This window comes from Cebus imitator, unplaced genomic scaffold, assembly GCF_001604975.1.
Source record: "Cebus imitator isolate Cc_AM_T3 unplaced genomic scaffold, Cebus_imitator-1.0 Scaffold132, whole genome shotgun sequence".
Lineage (NCBI taxonomy): Eukaryota > Metazoa > Chordata > Mammalia > Primates > Cebidae > Cebus > Cebus imitator.
In genome coordinates this window covers 375,823-383,664 of record NW_016107447.1, presented here as the reverse complement: position 1 = coordinate 383,664, position 7,842 = coordinate 375,823, and the positions used below count along the sequence as shown (strand labels likewise).

General features: G+C 50.2%; 1 long non-coding RNA gene across 1 annotated transcript; it reads left to right on the top strand.

The window, feature by feature from the left end:
• Positions 1-4,797: 4,797 nt before the first annotated feature.
• Positions 4,798-6,117, top strand: LOC119473095. Its single transcript, XR_005202268.1, has 2 exons — positions 4,798-4,932; positions 5,843-6,117. It is a non-coding gene; the product is annotated as an uncharacterized LOC119473095 (long non-coding RNA).
• The last annotated feature ends 1,725 nt before the right edge of the window (positions 6,118-7,842 follow it).

Below are 7,842 nucleotides of genomic sequence, written 5' to 3'. Positions count from 1 at the left end.
ACAAGGCAATTGCAGACTATAATCAGCATTCCTAAGGGAAAGTTATAGTACCCTAAGAGGAAGTAACTGGGAATGTTGCTTCCTAGAAAGGTCTCTCCAAGGAGACACTTTTATTTTTTGGTTTTTTTGAAACAGGGTCTGGCTCTGTTGTCCAGGCTGGAGTGCGGTGGTGTGATCTTGGCTCACTGCAACTTCTGCCTCCCAGCCTCAAGCAATACTCCCTACTCAGCCTTACGAGTAGCTGGGACCACAGGCGTGAGCAACCACGCCTGGCTAATTTTTGTATTTTTTGCAGAGACAGAGTTTTGCCATGTCGCCCAGGCTAGTCTCGAACTCCTGAGCTCAAGTGATCTCCCTGTTTTGCTTCCCGAAGTGCTGGGATTATAGGCATGAGCCGCTGCTCCCAGCTGAGGCTTCCATTTTAATTAATACTGTATTTGAATATGCACATGGGGCGAATTCAAGCAGCTGTGCCGCCACCATGTCAGGCCCTTTTGTCCCCAGCTTTGCAGTCTTCCTCCCAAGAGGCCCTGTGTTGCCAGTTTCCTGAGAGTGGGTTACATTTGCGACATCTGAGTCACAAGAAGCAGCAGCTATTTTGAAGATGTGGGAGAAAAGGAGTCCAGGCAGAGGGACACGGTGGTGGTGGGGAAAGCAAAGGCCCTGAGGGTGGACAGGCGTCGCTGAGTGACAGCGGGGAGCAGAGGCCATGGGGGCTGGCAATTGGAGGCCTGCAGGTGGTGGGAAGGAATTTGCATGTTACTCCATGTGGCCTGGGGATAACTGGGTGGGCTGGGGACTAAGCCTGAGCATCTGCTGATTAGTTTATAAACACTAATCTGCTGATTTTTTATAAACACCCAGAGAAGGGACTCAGGGGCCAGAGTGGGGCAGACCTGCTGGGAGGTAGCTGGGCTTTAGTAAATATTTTGTGACCACCTACTATGTGCCAGGAGATGGTGAGCACCAGGGCTGGGATGGAGGAGTGAGGCGGTGGGAAGTGGTCGGTTTGGGTTGTTTGGAGATGGGAAGGAATGAGTCGAGGTGTCGGGGCCATAGTCTCTCATGACACCTGGCCGCCATTGGTGTCATGTGGCAAGATGCAAATGGCAGGATGGGTTTGGGGGTGATTCATATGACTGGGATTGGTGGGAGGGAAGTGACCATGGAGGACAGGCAGAATCCAGCAGGCAAGAGACTGCCACAGCCATCTGCAAAGCTGTGTTCCCACTTACCAAGGGCCTCTCCACCCTCTAGTCAGTCCTTGGCAAACACATGGCAAACTAGCCCCCTAACACTCCACTCTCTTTGCTGGCCTCCTGCCCCTCTTCCAGCCCAAGTTCATTCTCTGCAGTGTTTATGTAAAACACGAATCAGAAGATGCTCAGTCCCAGCCCCAACCCCACCCACTTATCTCCAGCCTGCATAACCTCCAAGTTCCTTTCCGGCACACCACGTCTTTGTGGTTGGATGCATGCCGCCCCACTGTAACTTGGCATGGAGTGGGCCTTAGGGGACTAGAGGGTGGAGAGGCCCTTGGCAAATGGGAACACAGCTTTGCAGAGATGGCTGCAGCAGTCTCTTGCCTGCTAGATTCTGCCTGTCCTCCATGGGCACCTCCCTCCCACCAGTCCCAGTCACATGAATCACCCCCAAACCCATCCTGCCATTTGCAGCCTGCTTCTGATACGCAGGATTTAGAACCCCACCGTCAGATTCTCATATTCTCTTTGCCATGGTGGAACTTTTTTCCCCATGAAAGCTTGACATATAAAATCCATAGAAAGCTGTAACTTCAAATGCCCGAGAACTCAGGAAAAACAGGAGAGTGAAACAGACATGAATCTCAACACCGATATCATCACATACAGCAATTGTCGAGAAAAAAAAGAGGCTGTTTTATTAAGCACCACAATTTCAAATCGGGGCATACCTGACAATTGTATTCTTTTTTTTTTCTTTGAGGCAGAGTCTCACTCTGTGGCCCAGGCTGGAGTGTAGAGGTGTGATCTCGGCTCACTGCAAACTCTGCCTCGAGGTTCAAGTGATTCTCCTGCTTCAGGTTCCCAAGTAGCTGGGATTACAAGCGTGCACCACCATGACCAGCTAATTTTTGTATTTTTAGTAGAGACAGGGTTTCACCATGTTGACTAGGAACTCCTGACCTCAAGTGATCAGCTCGCCTTGGCTTCCCAAAGTGTTGGAACTGCAGGTGTGAGCCACCAAGCCCAGTCTTGACAATTGTATTCTTTTCACCTGTTCAGCAAAGTTTAGACAGATGCCTCCTGTACTTGGAATGGATTATTTCCTCGTTTGGTTTCCCTTCTATCCAAACACAATCCTGCTTTGTCCAGAGAAATACTTCCAGATGGTAATGGTTTCTGCGTATGTGTTTCAAAAAATTTTACATAAAATTTGAAGTATAACACACATATGGCTGGGCATGATGGCTAATGCCTGTAATCCCAATACTTTGGGATCAGGCTGGAGGATCACTCAAGCCCAGGAGTTGGATGCCAGCCTGGGCAACATAGCAAGATCCCCTGCCTCTACAAATAATAATAATAAATTAGCCAGGCATTGTGGCACGTGCCTGTAGTCCTAGCTACTTGGGAGGCTGAGGAGGGAGGATGGCCTGAGCCTCAAGAGGTGGAGGCTGCAGTGAGCTGTGATGGTGGCACTGCACTCCAGCCCGGGTGACAAAGTGAGACCCCAACTCTAAAAACAAAAAACAAAAAACAGACATCAAAAAGTGCACAAAACTCGAATGTGCTGCTCAATGAATCATCGCAAAGAGAACCCCCATGCCACTGGGACCCAAGTAGCTGGAATTACAGGCACCCACCACCACGCCTGGCTAATTTTTGGGTTTTTAGTAGAGACGGGGTTTTGCCATGTTGGCCAGGCTGGTCTCAAACTCCTGACCTCAGGTGATCCACCCGCCTTGGCTTCCCAAAGTGCTGGGATTACAGGCATGAGCCACTGCACCTGCCTTATTTTAAGATATTTTTAAAGAATCTTTTGTTTCAATCACTGAATGTCTGCTGCTCTCCTACTACTGGGGCTACATGGTGACTGACAAAGAGACTTTGCCCTCAAGGACTCAAGGCTGCTGGGGAACCCTGCTCACCAGGGTCTCTCTCCACTGCACTATGGCTGGCTTGAGGGCAAGGATGGGGTCTTTTCATCTCTGCGAAAGAGAGATGATCAACAACAGGTGTGGAAACTGGCAGATCATACCACAGTGCAGGGAGGGCAGCAGGAGTCCAGGATCCTCACCGTGAACTATCCAGCTCCAGGCAGGAGGCAGTGCGGGTCCCAAAAACTCACGGGGGATTCTCAGTCTCAGGGCTGTTGACATTTGAGGCTGGCTAATTCTGTTGTGGGTGATGTCCTGCACAGGGTAGGATGTTTAGCCTATCTCTTTTTGTTTTTTGGGGATGGAGTTTCGCTCTTATTGCCCAGGCTGGAGTGCAATGGCACAATCTTGGCTCACTGCAGCCTCTGCCTCCCGGGTTCAAGCAATTCTCTTGCCTCAGCCTCCTGAGTAGCTGAGATTACAGGCGCCCACCACCATGCCTGGCTAATTTTTTTTGTATTTTTAGTAGAGACGGGGTTTCTCCATGTTGGTCAGGCTGGTTTTGAACTCCTGACCTCAGGGGTGATCCACCCGCCTCAGCCTCCCAAAGTGCTGGGATTACAGGCGTGAGCCACTGCACCTGGCATTTAGCACTATCTGTTGCCTCCACCAGTAGCATCTTCGCACCAGTCATGATGACCCAAAGTGTCTCCAGACATCACTGAATGTCTCTGGAGGGCAGTCACCCCAGCTTGTGAACCGCTGGCTTAACTGAAGGAAACTTAATGAAAAAAGTGCAGAGGTGAGGCACACAGGGATTGCAACAGTGGGGAGCTGTTAGCACCCCAAGGCCAAAGGGGAGAGAGAGAAAATGGTGTTGCTTGACGCAGAGATAGCTTGAGCCATAGAAGTGAGGTCAAGGCAGGAGTTGAGGCCACAGAGAAATTCAGCCTCCACCCAAGCTAAGGCAAAACAGTGAGGGAGCGGGGGTGGCATCAACACGCCCACTTCTCCCCCATCCTGCCTTTTTATCTCTGTGGATTCCTCCCCTTGGCTGAATGCATTGTGAGGTCAGAAGGCACAGCTGCCTCCAGGCTGCAGAGCAGGACAGACAGCGTTGGAGATTGGACTGTGCATGTGTGGATAAGCAGAGAAGAACCGTCACAGGGAGGCAGGGACAGGCACCAGAAGACAGGACATTAGCATACTTCTTCAGCTGGAGAAAGCTGGGAAGGAGTATCTCACCAGGAGAAAGAGCATGCATGAAACCATGGAGCGCCAAGACAGCCTGGCTCCCTGCATTGTTTATTTAATTGTGATGGTTTGTTTGATTGACTCTGCTCTGCGAGCACGTGGTGAAAATAAAACATTTCAAAAGGTCCAAAAGGGCATAAAGTGGGAAGTAGATCTTTCTCTCACCCATGATCTTGGTTACCCAGCCCACCTTCCCGGAGCCATCTTGCTCTCCAGTCTCTCTTCTCCTTCTGGAAGTAGTTGGTGCACATGCTGGCCAGTAAATGTATATGACTTGTGTCGCTTGAACTCCTAATTTGATTTAATTTCATGGGTGTTGGCCAGGTGCGGTGGCTCACGCCTGTAATCCTAGCACTTTGGGAGGCCGAGGTGGGTGGATCACCTGAGGTCAGGAGTTCAAGACCAGCCTGGCCATCATGGTGAAACCCCATCTTTAAAAAAAAAAAAAAAATTTCATGGGTGTTTGTGGAGCCCCTACTGTGTGCAAAGAAATTATCTGAGCTCTCTGGCTTCACACCCTAAGCCCAACTCTGATCCACTAAGCACTGTGCAGCTTCAGACCCACCACTGCTGGTCTCCCATCTTTCTCCAAACAACGGGTAGGCCTGCCACAGTTATGTTGTTCAATTTATTTTTTATTTCTTTTGAGATGGGGTCTTGCTCTGTTGCCCAGGTTGGAGTGCAGTGGTGCGATTTCAGCTTACTGCAACCTCTGCCTCCCGGGTTCAAGTGATTCTCTTTCCTCAGCCTCCTGAGTAGCTAGGATTACAGGCACCCACCACCATGCTCTGCAAAGTTTTGTATTTTTAGTAGAGACGGGGTTTCACCGTGTTGGCCAGGCTGGTCTCAAACTCCTGACCTCAAGTGATCCACCTGCCTCAGACTCCCAAAGTGCTGGGATTATAGGCGTGAGCCATTGTGCCCGGCCTCAACTGATGTTTTGTGGATTGAACTGAATTAAAACTGAAACATTGGTAAGAAGCAAATTATAATGCAGGAGCACACATAAACCTTGGGTGTGGTTCAGGAGACCACGTGTTTTGGGGAGAGTGAGGGTTCTGCCTCCAAAGACGGTCTTGCTGGAGCCAATGGACAGTTGTCTAAGAAGGGAATACCTATAGCGTGACCTAGAGGGGGCACTCGAGTGTGAGCAGGTTGGGTCCAATCACCTTTGCGGGACTTGACCTGGCTTAGGTCAGTCCAGGGAAGACCAGATCTTGCCTGGCTACCCCCAACTGTTGTCTGCAGCCCCTGGGGGAGTTTAAGGCCAGGAGAAGGAGCGGGCAGAACTGGCCAGCTGCAGAAATGGGGAACCCCACAACCAACATGTGAACTTGCTGGTGCCTAGAAGCTAACAACCAAATCTGGTTACCAGAAACCCAGGCAGAGGTTGGGAGGCCAAAGCAGCCCAGGTCTCCAGGAGCAGACAAGGACCAGGCTCTTGCTCACCTGCCCTGCTCTTCCCTTCTGATCTCTCTTGTTCTCTCAACACCCAGCTCTTTCCTGAAGTGCCTGTGTGTTGAGCACTTCAGGGCAAACACGCCTGCCATGACGGAGCCCCTTTCTGTGCAGATGCTGAATACACACCAGCCCCCACTCCCATGGCTGCTTTGCAAGGACAGTGTTAATTGTCCTCACTTTGTAAACAAGAAAAACTGAAGCTCAGAAAGGAGAGATGGAGGGTGGTAAGGTCGGGCAGTGTACACATATGGTGATATCATTGGACATTTTGTATTGAATGATGGCGTGTTGAACACAGAATCAGATACTTTTACTTTATTTTATTTTACTTTATTTTTGAGGTGGAGTCTCTGTCTGTCACCAAGGCCAGAATGCAGTGGTGCGATCTCAGCTCACTGCAATCTCTACCTCCTGGGTTCAAGGGATCCTCCTGCCTCAGCCTCCCAACTAGCTGGGATTACAGGTGTGCACTACCAAGCCCAGCTAATTGTTTTGTGTTTTTAGTGGAGGTGAGGTTTCACCATGTTGCCTAGGCTGATCTTGAACTCCTGACCTCAAATGATCTGCCCACCTTGGCCTCCCAAAGTACTGGGATTACAGGCATAAGCCACTGTGCCAGGCCAAGAATTTTAGAATCATAAAATCCAGGAGTCCTGGGCTCCCAGGTTACCAGTATAACCCACACTGCCAACACCCCCATCTGTTCCCCACACTGTAAATGAAATGTTTCTCTCAGGCCGACCTCCCACCCACTCTGGCGTCTTCTTCTCTCACCTGAGGTCTTGTTCCAAACTTGTCTCTCATCTCACCTTCTTCTAAACCTGTACACAGCAGCCAGGAGCATCTTTACAAACTACCCACCAGATCGCACCACTCTGCTGCCCCTTAAAACCCTTCCCTGGCTCCCCTTTGCCCTCAGAATAAAGTTCAAACTCCTTGACATGGTTTACTAGGTTCTCAATCATCTGGCCACAGTCTCTGGCCACTCCGCCCCTCTTCCACCGCCTCCCACCCCCAACTCTACACCAACCCATACTGAACTCATTCTGCTTCACCAGGTGTGCTGGATGCTGGCTCTCTCCCCCACCCCTGGACCTTTGCAATGGCTGTTCCAGTTAATTGGAACACAGTCTACAACAGGCTTTCTTCCCTGGTTGAAGTACCCTCTTTTCCTGTTTGCTTTTTGGGACAGTTTCTGCTCACATCTCTCCTGAATAGTCTGGATTGGTGACCCTTCCTTTACCACACTCCCCACCCCACTGCTGTGCTTCCCCACGTGACAGAGATCACTGCATCCTGTGTGCCCATGTGTTTGCTTGTGTTCCCATTCACTCACAAGCCACAGGTGGGCAGATACTGGAGTCATCTTTTCTCTACTGAACCCTAGCACCCAGCACTGTGCCTGGCAGAGAAGAGTTGGTCAGCCAAGATATATGTTTTTGTTTGTTTTGTTTTGTTTTTTGAGATGGAGTCTTGCTCTGTCACCAGGCTGGAGTGCAGTGGTGCGATCTCGGCTCACTGCAACCTCCGCCTCCCTGGTTCAAGCAATTCTCCTGTCTCAGCCTCCCAAGTAGCTGGGACTACAGGCGTGCACCACCACACCTGCCTAATTTTTAGTAGAGATGGGGTTTCGCTATGTTGGCCGGGATGGTCTTGACCTCTTGACCTTGTGATCTGCTCTCCTCAGCCTCCCAAAGGCATGAGCACCACGCCTGGCCCAAGATATATGTTGATAAATGAATCATAAGATGTTAGAATCACAAGCTTTTAGAACCACAGACTTGGTGAAACAGAAGCCTAGTCTCAGAATTATATAATTCTAGACTTAGCATTAATTATACACAGAAATAGAATCTCCGAAACTTAGGATCTCAAGGTTGAAAGAATTCTCGGGCCAGGCGCGGTGGCTCACGCCTGTAATCCCAGCACTTTGGGAGGCCAAGGCGGGTGGATCACAAGGTCAAGAGATCGAGACCATCCTGGTCAACATGGTGAAACCCCGTCTCTTCTAAAAATACAAAAAATCAGCTGGGCCTGGTGGCACATGC